At 43.8% G+C, this 15,663-nt stretch overlaps 1 protein-coding gene across 18 annotated transcripts in view; it reads left to right on the forward strand.

Moving 5' to 3' along the window:
* Nucleotides 1–1,234: 1,234 nt before the first annotated feature.
* PPFIA1 (PPFI scaffold protein A1) overlaps nucleotides 1,235–15,663 on the forward strand; it is a 775,827-nt gene continuing 761,398 nt past the window's right edge. For 17 of the 18 annotated variants that reach the window (XM_085643540.1, XM_085643545.1, XM_085643542.1 and 14 more), the window contains exon 1: nucleotides 1,262–2,701. The gene's annotated coding sequence lies outside the window, so the exon portion shown is untranslated. Of the gene's footprint in view, nucleotides 2,702–15,663 lie in introns of all 18 variants that reach the window. The other variant, XM_085643557.1, reaches the window with a different exon arrangement.

Consider the following 15,663-nt stretch of genomic DNA (forward strand, 5'->3'; position numbering starts at 1 on the left):
CATGTGACCGGCCTCGAAATTTTATTTTTGGCAGTTTTACAAAGCATAAACAAAAACTTAGTTTAGAACTGAGAACCTTGTTTTAGTTTGCACTGTTATTAAACTGCCAAAAATAAAAAGCAGATCGCCTGGAACCAATTGCCTTTGATTCAATATGTCAGTGGTGAAAATAAATTCTCCCAACTATGCTTTTTAAAATGTCCCGCTTGCCTGCCCTAAAATGTTGGCATGTATGTTTCGGGTCAAATTCACGCTATATATAACTGCGGAAAAAACAGGGGGGATGCAGGATAGAATGGAAGATAGGCAAAGCCGTTGGGGCTGGGGAACAGCTGAGAAACAGACCTCCGAAAACCAGACCTCAGACCCTAAGCCTGGTTGCCATGACACCAGGCCTGAATCAGGGGCCCGCTGCGTTCTTTTCCTTTCGATGTATGAGATCTCCTCGGGCGTCCTGGCAAGTGACAACATTTGGAAAGCCCTGCCAACCCCTTCAAAGCAGAGGAAACAAAGCTGACATTTCGGAGATTAGGTTGGTATGGTGTTATGCGAGAAAATTCAGAAAATACACATACATTTTATTCATAATCCTTACAACTGAAAGACAGATGTAGAAAACATACAATACTATTAGCATTTAGAAACAGGGCACATTTAGTCACATACCATTTGAGTTTTATACAAGAAGTATATATATAGGCTTTACAAAATATCTGTTCCCGATATCCCAATATCCATTAAGTAAGACAATAAAACGTTTCCTTTATGGTCAAGAACAACTCGTCTTTTCAAGATGGCGCATACGTTTGCGTACACTCAAACTGAAAACGGATGTCAGTGTTGAGGACAGCTTTCATAAACGAGGGTTAGGCATCCATTTTAAACTGCACCCGTTTCACACACATTGCAAGGGAAGAAACGCGAAGTTTGAAATGGCATTGCATGTTTTATAGTATAATGGTAGAGATATCAAATCAAAATAGTCAGTGTGTTCTAATAGATATTCCTCATACTTCTTTGACTAACCTTACGATTGATTTTTTTGTTGCTTATGAGTAAATTTTTGTATAGGAAATTTTTCTTTATTATTCAGCTTTCTTAGAATGTTATGCTTTGATATGTTTCGAAGATGTTTACCCACATAAAAACGTACATCTTGCTCGCGTTGGTAATGGGTTTGAAGGGTGGCTTGTGCTTACCAGAGCCCTCAGACAGGACCATGTCGTTGCAGTGCATTGTGGGATTTGGGCGCACGTCACGCACTGATTTATTCAGGAGCTGCCGTGGCCGCCGGGAAGCATCATCAGCCTGAGCAGAGAAGGCCGCTGGGGAGAGAGTCAGGCGAGCAGCCCGGATGAGAGGGGGAGGGCATCGGTCACGGGAGGCAGGAGAGCAACGCGGCACCCTCTCCCCCTCTCACACCGTCCCTACAGAGGACCGACGAGCCCTCCCCGAGGGGACAGGAGCCGTGGTATGTGAAGGGAGGCAGCTACCTTGAAACCAGGGCTTCAGTCTGGAAGAGTAGGCTCGTGGACACCTGGAGAAGTCTCACAGCGAACCAGGCCCCGAGCCTTGCAAGGAGGCTTCTCTGCCCGCCAGCGAGGCCGAGCTGCCTGCTTTACAGCGGAACATACCGGCAGGCACAAGGCTGCTGGGGTGAGCTGGGAGAGATCAGGACCGGTTTCAGTAAGGTACACCTCACCCATCACTGGCAAACGGTGTTTGTTGAGCAGAAAAGGAGACTTCCTCACAAACCTAGATCCCTGAAGCAAGTCTTCACAGCCCTGGGAGCGCCCCTGTGGACTCCTGGACGGATTGCACGACTATAGCCTGAGGAATGTCCCCACCGGCTCTCTAGCCGAAGGGTCCTTTCTCTCACTTCAGAGGCTGGCTTGGGGGACAACGGTGCTTGGGATTCCTGGCTGCCTTCTGCTCCCATCCCCCACAGACCTAGCCTGTACATCTGTTCCCATCGGACTCCTACCTTTTCCACACACGATTCGGTCAGCTTTACAGAAACAGTGCTTATTTATTTCAACCAAACGTATCAAGTATCCTAAGGATTCTGCGAAACAAGCGAAAATTCCCAGCGCCGTTTCTTGAAATTGAAGGATTCTGTACCATAATTCATTTTCAACATTTCAACATCTGTGGATTTGTTGGCAACATAAGATCTCGGTGCCTTCGAGGCAATGCACGCCCATCGTCATATTATATGTATATTTTTGGAAAATGTGCCCCTGTTTTAAGTGGTGAATGGATGCCTAGTGCTCAAAAGCGAGCTCGGATTATACATGATCACAACTACAGTCCTCTTTACTGAGTGGAAACCAGGAAGCGTTACATGCCGTTCCGCCAGAGGTTTGCCCTGTTGAGTTATTTTTGGAGAGAAAAAGTAAATTGCCGCGGTCCAGACCTCAGTTGCGACGTATACTGAAGGAACGCGACAGCCGCGTGAAGCTTTTTCCATATCTCGTGCTTTCCAGCAGGGAGGCTTCCTTGAACACTTACACCGCTTTTCCCATTGTTGGCTGTTTTTTTTTTTTTTTTTAATGGATGCACTTGGGCTTTTTATGTTGCTGAATGGTATACGGGTCAGTTGGATCCTTTGTGTCTGATGCAGACTCCCTGAGGACTCTGCAGAAGAGAGGAAGATACATATTGGTCCTGTTATAAGAGCCATTTTGTTTCAACCACCAAGGTAAACAGAGCGAGAAATTGTAATTTCTTATTTTAGACTACAATTTTTTTCTTCTTTACTGTATTGTAAAATCGTGTTTTTATACACACATTATCAATTCTGGTATTGAGTTTAGTTTTAATTTATTACATTTGGCAACTTGCAACAATTTTTCCGAGTGTATTGTACATACTCTCCTAGCGCAGAGATGTACAACGAAGGTATCGTATGCGTTTCAAGAATTCATAACTGTATACAGAATTATGGCAATATACTCGACTTGCAGATTCTGTGGCCAGCACTCCTATGTTCCTTCCCCATTGTTTTAGTCTTGAAGTTATCCGCGCGTCTAGTGAAATCCTGCCCATTAGCTGCCCCATATGCATCAGTTGATATCGATCCCTTTAAACAAATACTCGAGCAGATTCTCCAAGCCGGTCTTCACCTCTTTGCTTTCTGCTTTGCTATGAACTGTTCTGTCCTGCAACACGCCTGACTTCTTTGTGGAATTTCGGTAGCCCAGGAAGTGTAACGGCCCTTTTTATTTTATTAATGGTGGTTTTATTGCCCCTTTCCTAGTGGAGGCTCCCCCTGTTCTTTTGTGATGCTTCTAGTAATGCTGTCGGTGACAGCGTGATGTACCGCAGGCTTCGTTTCACCGGAATCCCGCTGATGGGGACTGTTGTTTAGAGTGCCTTGCCTGGTAGAGATGGAAAAACGTCCCCTCGAGGCCTCCAGTGCCTTGACAGCTTCTCAATGGGGGAGATGACAGAGTACAGAATGTTACTACGAGAGCTACCGCTGATAACAGACTCTGAAATCTTTTCAGTGGACAGTGAATTTTAGTCAACTGGGTAGACTAAACGTTAACACCGATATTTGGCATTTGCTTTTTATTTATTTCCTATTTATTATAAAAGATTATATAGCGTAAACCACTTTATGTCCATGGCAAAGCACTTTCCATTTGGCAGAAAACTTAAGCTTTGACAAAGCAAGTAGGACTTGTCTTTGTGATATTTTCAGTTTTTTTTTTTTTTTTTTAAAGCAATATATTTTATGCTGGTGCACAACAGCTTCTGGGAAACGAGCATTGGGAAAGCCTGTGCGGCCTCCTATGCAAGAGCTGTTGGCTTTGCCAATGTTTTAGCCATGTTGTACCCCGATGTGGCTGCTGTTTAGCATGTCTGAAAGTTACTTTGGTAAAGGGGAGTGGAGTGGAGTTGAGTGTAGTAGAGTAGGGTGAAGTGGTAGGGTGTCATGGAGTGCAAGGGTGTAGTATTGTGGAGCAGAGTGGAGTGGCGGGTATTGCGTAGAGTTTAGTAGAGAAGGGCGGAGTAGATCTTCGTGGAGTGGCATGGAGTGGTGCTGGGTAGAGTGGGTTGGTGCAGGGTAGCGTGCACAGGTGTAGCGGAGTGCAGTAGCTTAGCATAGTGGTTTAGAGTTAAGTGGTGCATAATATATTTGTGTGTAGAGTGTAGTGGTGTGTAGTGGCATTGAGTAGAATAGCGTACAGGGCAATGACTTTGAGAACAATGGTGTAGAGTGCAGTGGTGTCTAGTAGGGTGGCGGTGAGCTTAGTGGCAGAAAGTGCAGTAGCGCAGAGTACAGTGGTGCAGAGTTAGATTGGCGGAGGCAGTTGCGTCCGGCATGGCTTGCGGGTGGGGGGGGACAGGAACGGGGGTGTCATAATAAAAAGAAAAAAATAACTTACTTCGATCTGTTTTCTGCGTCTTCTCTGCACCTGCTCTCCAGCCTCTGACGGGAGCAGGAAGCAGGCAGCCAGGGTCCTTCCCCTAAGCCACAACATTGCAATGCAGCGTTGTGATTGGTCTGAGCTCCGTGACCCGGCGCTCAGCCAGGGGATGGAGAGGTGGGCATGTTCTCCATGCAAGTTACAATGCAGCCTGTGTGGAGAAAGGGAAAGTGCGCATGACTGGTTTGGGTGGCCAGAAAGGGCTGACCAAATAGTCATTGTGCACTCTGGAGTGGGCAAACCACTGCCCTGCTTTGTAAGCAGAGCAGCACCACCCACCTGCTGGCAAAAGAAGGAAGCCTAAAATGATAATAACTAAAAGTTATTACCATTTTATGTTTTTGCTTCCCGCACTGCAAGAGAGCAGTGGGGCAACGATTCTCCGTCATAGCGGAGGAGCCGCTACTGGGCGAAGAGCCCAATTATGTAGGACGACCTTGTATACAGTGGGCTAGAGTGCACAGAGTATTTGGTGTAGAGTGCAGTGGCTTGGAGTAGTTGGTGTTGAGTACATTGCCATAGAGTGCATGGGTTTAGAGTAGTGCATAGCAGGATGTAGTGGAGCAGAGTAGATTTGTTTTGAGTAAAGTGGTGTAGACTGGATTGGCGTAGCGTGCAGCGGCATAGAATAGAGTGGAGTGACACAGGTAGATTGCAGTGACGTAGAGTAGAATGGCGCAGAGTGGAATAGAGTGGAGTGCAGTGGCATAGAAATTGTTTAAGAGTAGAGTGCAGTGTCAGTGTAGTGGTGCAGAGTGACTTGGCATAGTGGTGCAGAGTAGAGTGCAGTGGCCTAGTACAGTGTTGCAGAGTAGAAGGAAGTGACATAATGCTATGTTGCATAGTAGAATACAGTGGCATAGAGTGGAGTGGTGCAGGTTAGAGTGTAGTGGCATAGTGTGAGTACATTGGCATGGAGTGCAATGGTGTAGAGTTGACTGTCCTAGTGGAGTAGAATACAGTGTACAATAGAGTACAATAGCCATAGAGTGCAGTGGTGTATAGTGCAGTGGCGTAAAGTGTTGTAGAGCATAGTGGTGTGTAGTGGTACCGAGTTGAATGGCATAGAGTGCATTGGTGTATAGGTCGAGCCTATAGCAGCGCATGCGCTGCTCTGGCGAGACTTGTAGTAAGGGGCTTTCAAAAGCTCACCACACGCTCGTGCGTGTGTGGCCTATTGCTTGCGATTACCCGCATGTATACCATATGTTTTGAATTATCGTGCCCAGTCACGGTAATTCAAAACATATGGCCTGGTGCTCGCTCTCGCCACTTGCGGGACGCTCCATCGTCCTAGCTCATTAAGCGCATCTCTCGCGGGCACCCTTACAGCGCGCGCACATGGGCCGCGCACCGCTGCTCCCGCTAGTTTATTTTTTTTATGTCTCCCCTTTCCTCTTCTTAAATGTTGGCGCTTGTGCTAGTTTTCACCTTCACCTGATCTGCTGCTTTCTGCTCCTGGCCGTAGTCTGTGTTCATCAGGAAGGCGCCACTGGTTATGGTGCTGTCTGAGCTGGCCTTGCGGCTGAACAATGCCGACTGCAAGAACTGGGTGAAGGCCGACCACTGCCTGTTGCTGCTCGAGAGCTTCCTAGAGGGTGGAATGTAGGTTCCCAGATGAAAAGCTTCCACCAGTGCCTCCTCACCGAGAGCCCCATGCTTGGCCGTGGGAGGCAGCGTTGCACGGGCCACTGCCGGGCACAGGGCAGGCAGGTGAGTGTTCACGTCACACTCAGGTGCGGGAGCCACACCATTACTCTGGGATAATGTAGCGAGAGATACAGTGCCCAGACGCCCTAAGGTCTGGTGATCTGGACCCCTCTCGGTTTCCCCCTGCGGGCAAATTGCTTCTCAGAAATTTAGTGTTAATACCAGGGTGACCACCTGACACGGAGGCAAATTCTGGGCAGGACTGTAAAAATTTAGGAGAGAGTCAAAATCCGCGATAAATTATGACTTTTAAGAACACAACAGAGGCGATGGACATTCCCTATCCTTTATCAGTGTATTTATTTATTATTATTTTCATTTCAGGCGAGAGACTGCCAAGATGAAGTCATTTTTGGCTTCAAAAGCCAGGATTCTCCCTCCTGAATTGGGTTTATTGGCATGTGTGCAAGGGCACAACCTCTACCAGAATCTACCCAAGCTTGAAAAGAAATTCCAAATAACATTTTGATTACCTTTGTAAACATTTCAAACCCCGTGGTAAACAGTTTTGGAAATATTAGGGGAAAGTGACTTTATCACAATTTGTTAGTTAAGACAAGTTTTATAAAAACATCTGGTTCACCTCACCCTCCATCAGACACCAAACCCCCCCAAAAAACAAGCATTGGCATAGCCAATAGGTCTCGACTTTGGGACCATATAAGTGTTTAGCCATGCACAGTCGATGTTGTTGCACCAAGGATATTATGCTGGATAATTAAACACTTATAAGGTCCCCAAGGCAAGACCTATTGGGTATGCCAATGCTGGTTAGGTAAGTGGTGTAGGGTACAGTGGCGCAGAGTGAAGGGATGTGTAGTGGAGTGGCGCTGAGTGCAGTGGCGTAGAATGGATTGGTTTAGAGTGCAGAGTAGATTGGATTGACAAAGCGCACTGGCATATTGTGAAGCGGTACAAAGTAGAGTGCAGTGGCAGGGTGCAGAGTTGTTGAGTGGGGCATAGTAGGGTAGTATAGGGTAGAGCGCATTGCTGTAGAGTTGAACCGTGCAAAGTAGAATGCAGTGACGCAGTGGTGCAGAGTAGAGGGGATGGGTAGAGTGAAGTATGCATGATGTGGTCCCATACTACCATTACAGGCAACATATCTTCAATTGAAATTACCATTATATTTTTGGACATACAGTTTTACTAATAAAAGTATACAGCGGGAAAAAAAAGGTGTGGAAATGTCATCACCTGGTGTATTGATTTGTTTGATCATATTCAAATATTTGTTTCCACCACATTTCAGGATAACAATTCTTTTTTCTTCATTTATGCTTTTCTAATTCTGATATATTCTGAAATGTCTGCACAGTTCATTTAGAGACACTTTAAATTTTGTTGTGTGCTAGAAACAGAAAGCGCCCTGGAAGAGAGAGCCTGATATTTGACCTCTGTCTCTGAGTGCACATCAAATGTGACAAGATAAGAACAAGATTTAAAGGCTTGTTTACAGAAATTGAGCACTGGTAGAAGAATACAGCAAGTAAGTTTTGGGAAACGGAAGGGATAAATTCAAGCTGGACAGCTTACAATAAATCGAGCCAGCATATAGAAAACGAGCAAATGTGAGTTACAAAGCCATGGGTAAGCAGTAGGCGGAATGCATTCCCATTGAAGCTTTCTGAAGTCACCAAGAAGTCGTTGGCAAAGTAGACCAGTGTGTTAACTGATAGACTTCGACCCAACAAGGAAGAAAAAGGACATGATGGTGTGGCACGTGCAAGAGTGAAAACCCACTATAACGTTATGCAGCTGTGCTGTTCAGTAAGCGTCTGCATGCATGATGACTTGCTCATGCATCAGTTCTCATGCATGCACCTACTGGGTGACAGGCAACGTTTTCGTTTTTTATTTACAGATCCAGAATGGCAGACTTGACTTTAAGCAGTAAATAAAAAATAAAAAAGTAACTTGCATGTTAGCTCATTTGTGAAAGCTGAGTAGCATGGCAGCAAATGGAAACTATCAAGCCCTCAAAAAATAGTATGTGTGCGTGCATATATACATGCTGTATATGTTTGATTTTTATATTTTAGGACTGGACGCAGAGTTTAAAAAAACAAAAGCCAGGGTTGGGGGGCTGGAGTAGTATGGAGCATGCATGATGGGCTTCACACGAAGGAGCCTGTGAGGGGACCGCAAACCAGAGTTCAGGAAGGTGGGTATCTCATGGAGTGCTTGAACAAAAAGAAAATCATTATTTCCTAAATGTGAGCAGTGGAAGCATGCAAGTCAGCCAATAAAAAGGAAGGTAACAAACCTGTGCTCCTGGGAGTGACAAACGCAAGAATAGGAAGGTAAGCCATCCATTAAGAAGCAAGGAAATGGGGGCTAATGGCAACCAATGGTAAGCGATAGGCTGGCTTTAAGCATACTGATATTTTTGGTATGGCCCACAATAGTCTTTCACCTACGGACAGCTAAAAGCAGTTTGGTAGGCGAAACATTACGTTTTTTGTGTGTGTGTGTGTGTGTGTGTATATATGTATATATATATTGTACAGATTTACAGTGTCAAGCTCCTGTATCCTAGAGTTTACAGCAACAAGGTTCGTTTTAGTGTATTGAGGCAAATGCTTTCAGCAGAGGTAGTCGTGACAGTTTATGCTTATGACAAGGCGGTGTAGTGTTAGTTTAAGGTAGCATTTTATTGGTGAATTCATAATTTAATCATTGATCTCTTAAAAGAAGTGTACAATGGGATAATCCTATGCTACAGAGGGCTGTTATACCAAGTTCTTTGTGCCACCTCTGAAAAGGATTGTTTTTTTTTTCTTCTTCTATTGTTAATCCGTTATAGGTTCTGGAATTTCAGTTCTTGCTTTCATTTATTCATTTTTTAGATATTTTTGCGAGTTATAGTGTGAGGATTTTTAAAATTCATTTTTAGGTTTCGGCTAGCGAAGTCTGCGCTTGCGCAGTCTCGCTCGCGAGATTTAACGTTTTTTAGTACGGAGCTTGAACCCGCCCCTCTTCTCCATTGGCTGGCTTCCTAAACGGAGGCCAGCCATTGGAGGAGAGGGGCGTCTGTCCGTTTAAGCCCCGTCTTTTTCGGATTCGGGGGCGTGTTTTTTACTTTCTTTCTCTCCTCTGGAATGTAAACATTCCAGCCAATGGGAAGTGGAGAGAAAGAATAACACGCCCCCCAATCTGAAAATGCCACTGCGTTTCTCCGAGGCATTTCTGCTTGACCTCGGAGAAAGGCGGTGGTGTTCATGGCGTCGTCCCCGTTGCTCCTCGGTCTAAACACGGTCCCTCCAGGGGCCCTTCAGATGTCCTTGTTAGCATGCTTCTGTTGCCTCTGACGTGGCTGGTATCACCCTCCTCCTTCTGCCCTCTTTTACAGCACCGTCCGTGCCTACCCACCAGCACCGGAACACAAACCTCGCACACACCATCTCTCCCACACAACAGATGTGCCGGAAGACCACTTTAATTAATTTTTGTATGGCGTTTGCAGGGTTATTTCGTCCTCCATGCTGAATAATTCTACGAGCACAGGTAACGGAAAACCACTGTAAAGTGGTTTGAGGCGTGTCATTATGACGTCGAAAGACGTATTTTACAGTGAACTGTGAAATTTTCCCATGGTTCACGGTTCGCTGTGCAATACAGGGTTTTATACCACTGCGTCTTTCAAATGTAACATGCACTGTATTAGAATTTGTATGTGGGGTGCAGGGGGCATTATTTTAATATGTTAGATCGCTGGCCTCACACGCACTGCTGAGAAACATGTCCGGCAGCATTCCTACTCATTCTGTTTAGGGTGCATACATTTCTGCGTTTTGGCTTCGGTTTCAGGGCACTATAGGTTAATTCCTTGTCACAATGCCTCGGCTGCTCCGGTTCCTGACTTTCCTTTTACAACTCATTGCATGCACGTGTGATGGTCGAATGGCTTTGAATAAACAACAAGTCCCAGAATGCATCGATGTGGCAAATAAAAGTAGGTCCGAAAACAAAGGTTTTTCTGCATGGAACCACAAAGTATTCCTGATTATTGCAAATCTATGCCGAGGTTTCTTGACCGCCCTCCATTTCTGCCAGGTTCCTATGCCTCCTCGGCGCCCCTACCCAGGGGTTCTTTCTTCCAGGCGCCCCCACGCCGAGACTGACTCCTGATAAGAGGCAGAGTCCTTTCCACTCAGAGAAGGTCGTGCTAATGCCATCGCAACACTGAGTTTCGTAATGTCCACGTAACTCTCTTTCAAATCCTTTGTGCACGCTGCTTTTTTGCTGTTTTGTGAAAAGCTGCTCAGTACTAATGAGACTCCTCCCCCAGCCCCCATTATGAAGGGAGACATTATTGCAGACTTCGAATTGTATTCGACTAGACTGTAACCTGCTACCTGCTGGAGCGGATGAGTGCGCAGCATAACAAGCATTACATCTTAACTGGGCGAGAGCTAATTCGGTTGTTCTTGGCCGACCAGTGTGTTTTTACACTTGTCGCGGGGAACAGTGTCTTTTCTTAGTCAAGAGTTCAAATGACAAACAGATATCTCCGAGTGGAAAAATGGGTACGAGCATTAAGCAGGCCTTGAGTTCTAGGCTACAATGTTGCATATAAGCCCAGACTTAGCAATATTCCGTGACAAACCATGTTGCGCTTACCAGTCCTTTCAGCAGTTCGTTCAGGACAGGATTTGACCAATGCCACATATTTTCCAGACCTCAAATTCCTGTTCTTTGGATTTCCGATTTCAAAGGCTCAAGTCCTATCCACTCTGTGTAATGTTAGGCTGAATCATACATCCATTGAGTGACTGCTTCATGTCACATCGTCCACACATGCAAGGAATAACAGGCATTGTCGAATACAACAGGTCTATCTTTTACAAGCTGGTGCATTGGATATTTTTTGTAATACTAGTATATGCCACAAGCATTAAAAATGCAATAGGTCTCGCCTTTTATTAAGTTAAAGCCATTTGCTTTGCGATACAATACCATTAGCAAAGCAAATGGTTTTAACTTAATCAATGCTTGAACCCTCCCCTCTGGCTTTGTGTGTGGGTGCAAATGCAATAGGTCTCGCATTTGAGAAAGATTAAGCTATTGACATTGTAAATAACAATGCAGTTTCTTTAAATGTTTTAAAAACATAAACAAAAATAATGTCATGAGCAATGCCAATAGCTCTAACTGTAACAATGCCGAGACCATTGCATTGTAAATGCTTGTTTATGCTGGTGGTGGTCATGACAGCATGCTGGCTTTTTGGTTAGGTTAAAAAGCACATGTGCTTAGTTCATACTTGCTGTTTAGCCCTCCGTTTTATAGTTATACTCCAGCAGTTGCAATGGTGGGGATAGTGGTCCTGTTTCGGTGCACCTACAATGTATGCCAAGTTTGAGTCTGGAGTTCTTATTGACCTGTCAAGCACGTACTCCTAGGAGGTTTGTGATACAAAAGGACCACATTAATAAAAACGGGTGCCATAGAAACATATGGCAAATCCTTCAGCAGACCCCAAGTGTTTGAGACCACTGAAACGGATATGCTGCAGTACTATACCAGTCAGTGTTCTTGTTCAGCCGCCGACGAATACCTTTAAAATAAAGAGGTTGTTAGAGAAAATAGTTTAGAAACGATTTGCCGTTTTGTAGGTAGACAGCCTTCACTGTAGATGTATCCGAAAAGACTCATAATTTTTCGAAGTGTTGCTGATCCTTTTCATTTCAGTCTAGTCCATACAAAACAATACAGATTTAGCTAAACGGGACATTTTAGGATGCAGATCCCTTATAAAGTATGTGACGTTTCTCCTAGCACGTGTTTACCACAGTTTTCATAAAATAGAGAATCCTGAGTGACGACTTGGTTTGCTGGGCCTTTGTTAAGTTGTTAAACTATGCATCCAAGCCCATTCGGGGCACTTATACCATGTACTAAAAGTCAGGTCGAATTTATTAGACCGGTTCAAAGAAAGTAAAAGAAATTAAGCTAATGAGTTGAATCTTGAGACATCATAAAATATATTTGAAATGTTTTTCTTGCCGGCTCATTTGTTCTTTTCGTGCACTTTTTACTGCCATGTCTGCAGCTACAGTTTTGTCACTTGCTGTCCTCTTGTTTAGTTTGTGGTGAAAATAACTGCTTGGTCTCCTTGGGCGTTTTGTTCACCTACTCTCAAAATCCCTTCTTGTGGGACAGTCAGACCTAAGGAGTGAGGACTGGTTGAATGTCTTAAGCGATTATTACCAATATTAGTTGTTTAAATTCATGTAGATGTTCGCAGATATGATAGTCGTAGTTGTAAGTTAGCCAGTGGCTTTCCTGCCTTAGTGGCCAACCTGGGAGACCATGGAGAATAGAATAGTTAGAAATGGGACAACATACATCCAGGGGCAGCAATTGAGAAATACCTTTTTGATTACTACTCAGTGTTCTGTTTTGGGTTCTAGCCAGTTTCATGTGACGGTTCTAGTCAGTTTCACGTGATGGATTCTTCTTTAAAGATTTGTCTTCAGGACTTTCTTTAGTTGAAGCAGGGTTGGCATTCCTGATGGAAGCAGGGAAGCTTTTCAAAATCCTTGGTCCATAGCCTCTTGGTTTTTTTTCTCTTTAGTGATAACTTTGCTGAACTCATCAGGATTATTGTTCAACTCTGTGTTTCCCAAACTGTGAGTCATAAACCTCTGATCGGCTGGGAGCTGATTATTTTTTTGTGGGCTTCGAAACTCCAAGCAATAAATAAAGATACCTACTGTTCAATTCTGATTGTTCTTGTCACATTTGCTGCTCTTCAAAGGCAGAAGTCAAATGTTAGGCTCTGTCTTCTGACCAATTGCTGTTTATTTTTAACATGGGGATTGGGGTTTAACAACTCACTCTGCAGTGAGAGAAAGAAAGGTAAAGTGAATAATGTGACATTCTTGCTGACGTACAAGGAGCGTGAAAGGAAAGACAGTAGGATGTCATTTTTTTCTAAACCATAACAAAATGTAAACCTGCCAGTGAACCGTACCCGTTCAGAATCTAGAAAACTCAAAAAGAAAGCACTAGTTTTTTTGTCGAGCTTGGGCAGTGCATGCGCTGCTCTGCAAGGCATGCTGTATTAGAGTATAGACTTGAAGCTCAGCCCACTCTTTGCTCATATTTTTCATTGGCTTGTGTCCTGGTCCTTTCTAAATGCTGACTTCTGAGTCGTTGATAGGCTTGTTAGTTCCTCCTTTGTATCGCCTTGTCTTTATTTGTTACCTGCAATGAGAACTGGCCCTTTTACTTCTGTTACACAGCATGTCTTCTTTAGACTCTAAGCACTATTTTCTTTAATTTCTCCTACTGCAGTCACGACATGCTTTCCTGTAACATTCAGTGCGCCATGCACGCTTTCACTTTCCTAGCAGCCCATGACAATGGCGACCTGTGCTTTAAAATTAAATCTATTTTGCATTTAAGAGTTTGAGCTAATGGAATGTAAATGGCAATGCCTTTTTTAAATCTGTGTTAATTATCAAAACCGAAATAAAAGGCATTGTCATTTTCAATGCCATTAGCTTAAATTCTCATAAATGCGAGACCTTTTACGTTGCAAATGCTTGTTATAATTGTGAAGATTGAGGGAAAGAAAGGATCCAAACAAAAAGACACTTTAGTTGGTGTTGCACAACTGATATTCACTGAAACCAGATTTTCACACATTATCAATTTTGTGCAATATAGTTTTATCAGTAAAACTGTATGTCTGTGCAACTAGAGTGGTCCTTTTAATGAAAATGATGTTTTTGTTGCATTAAAAAATCTCCTGCCTCATGTCCATTAAAGCTAGGTGTCTTGCGGTTTTGAAAAGTTTGGGAATCCCTGGTTTAACCCATTGCTGTTTAAATTAGAAGTTCTTCCACCCCTATGTGGTTTAGAGACCCCTATCTTTTCGACATTTCTGCATGTTGACTGCTTTAGTTGAGTTCAATATGGCTAAATGTAATACAAAATAAATGGTATGTTTTTTTTATTTACAGTGTTTTGTGAACAGACAACGTTATTAAGAAATATGTAAAATACTTCTGTAATCATTCCCCTCTGCAAGCATGAATGCTTCCTCATGAGCAGCCTTTATTTTGGTACCATAACAGTAATAATGCACGTTAAAGCTATTTTAGTTATGATGTATTAGAAAATCTCCATTTTAGTCTCTTGCATTAGGCATACCATACTAAATGTATGCTGTTATTCAGCTTATTAATACAAATTTTGAATTCAATGGAAAGTTTCTATTGGAGGTTATCTGGCAGTTTCTTTTTTATTAGTAGTCTACTGGAGGGTTAAAATAACAGTAGGCTGAAGCACCTAATGGTTCGTACTGACAACAGAGGCTGAAGAAGCTTCTCTGGGGAAGAAAAATATTGCATGGAAGTGAAAAAGAAAAAAACCCATCTTCTGTCCTTTTTAAAGTATTTTCAAATTTGTTATAGTTGTATATTTCAAAAAGTACTTTGGGGATAGTACCAAACCTCTTAATAGGATTACAAACTCTGCTCTATTCACACAAACTTCACTTCTTAGTTTCTTCGGTTGAAAATGTTTGGTATTTGTCTTCACCACATCTCAGATACTTTTTACCAATATCCTGGGCAGTCAATGCAACTCAAATATCAGGGAACCGTGACCTTTTCCTTTCCCAGTCAAATTATGTGAGAATGCTACCATTCCCTCTTGTTCCTCCCTGGAAGTGGCAAAAACTATTAGTTAAGTATTTATTGTCACAGCCACCCCTCACAGATGAGTCTTTCTGGCTTGTTGCAGGCTGTGGGATTTCTTGGCTTGCAGGCTGTGGGATTGAGAATTGAAGGTGAGGCTCGTAGTCTCTGTTCTTGTTCCTCTGAAAAGCAGCAGATTGTATGCTGCTAGCTGATGTATACTTCAGATGTGATGCCTACTTTGAATTTGAATTTAAAAACATTTCTATAGCGCACTTTTACCATGCGGTTTCTTGGCGCTGTTAGATTGTGAGAAGCAGGCAGGAGCAGAGGGGAGTTTAAGCATTGTAGGCTCGGGGAAAAAGAAAAGTTTTAAGACCCTTCCGGAACTCAATGTAGGAAGATGACATACGGAGTTCCGGGGGGAGGGAGTTCCAAAATGCAGGAGCAAGCACTGCGAATTTCGTACCGCCAGTCTTTTTCTTGCTGAAGCGGGGGATAGTTAACAAAGCCTGATGAGTAGACCTAAGCTCTCGTCCAGGTATGTAGGGGGTGATGGCAGAACAGATAAATTCCGGGGCAGTGCCTGTTTTAGCCTGGAAAGTGGTGCAGCCAAGCTTGAACAGAGCACGCTCTTTCACCGGCAGCCAGTGCAAGGCCTGCAATAGGGGAGTAGCTCTATGGTATTTAGGCAGGCCGTGAATCAGGCGGGCAGCCTGATTCTGCACTAGCTGCAAACGGCGAATGGCGTAGGCTGGAGCGCCATTGTAAATGATGTTCCCATAATCGAGGCGCGAAAGCACCATGGCCATCACTATAATTTTTAGGGCGGGTAAAGAAAAAAAACGAGAAATCTTCCTGATGAT

Source organism: Triturus cristatus, chromosome 3_1 (genome assembly GCF_964204655.1).
Source record: "Triturus cristatus chromosome 3_1, aTriCri1.1, whole genome shotgun sequence".
Lineage (NCBI taxonomy): Eukaryota > Metazoa > Chordata > Amphibia > Caudata > Salamandridae > Triturus > Triturus cristatus.